Source organism: Penaeus monodon, chromosome 31, assembly GCF_015228065.2.
Source record: "Penaeus monodon isolate SGIC_2016 chromosome 31, NSTDA_Pmon_1, whole genome shotgun sequence".
NCBI lineage: Eukaryota > Metazoa > Arthropoda > Malacostraca > Decapoda > Penaeidae > Penaeus > Penaeus monodon.
The window spans coordinates 21,022,070-21,022,486 of NC_051416.1; positions in this window are offsets into that span (position 1 = coordinate 21,022,070).

Below are 417 nucleotides of genomic sequence, written 5' to 3' on the forward strand. Positions count from 1 at the left end.
GCTGACTCTCGGCTGCCGAATCAGATGCTCCTCCCTTGACGCACAGCTGCTTCTTTCTGTCACTTATATTTCCCAGTCCTTCTCTCCAGTTTACTTTACATCAATGGGATCTGCGTTCACATCGGCATCTTCCCTTTGTGTGGGTCTTCCATTATTTCTTTACGATGAGATCCTGTTTCGAGGACGGCATATGCTGATGTTAGGATAAGCACTTGCCTCTCCCTGTTGGAGGGATGGATTTCCTTGACTGTAGCTTAACGGGGCGTCTCGCTGGGAGGCCGTGAAGCACCAGGGTCAGCGACGTGGCAGAGCCTCGTAGGTGTCAGCTCGGGTAGAATGTGTGGGGCCCTTGGTCGACAGGGTAGTGGAGGGAAAAGCCAGGATCGGGTGTTTCTCTTTCTCTTTCTTTGTCTCTAT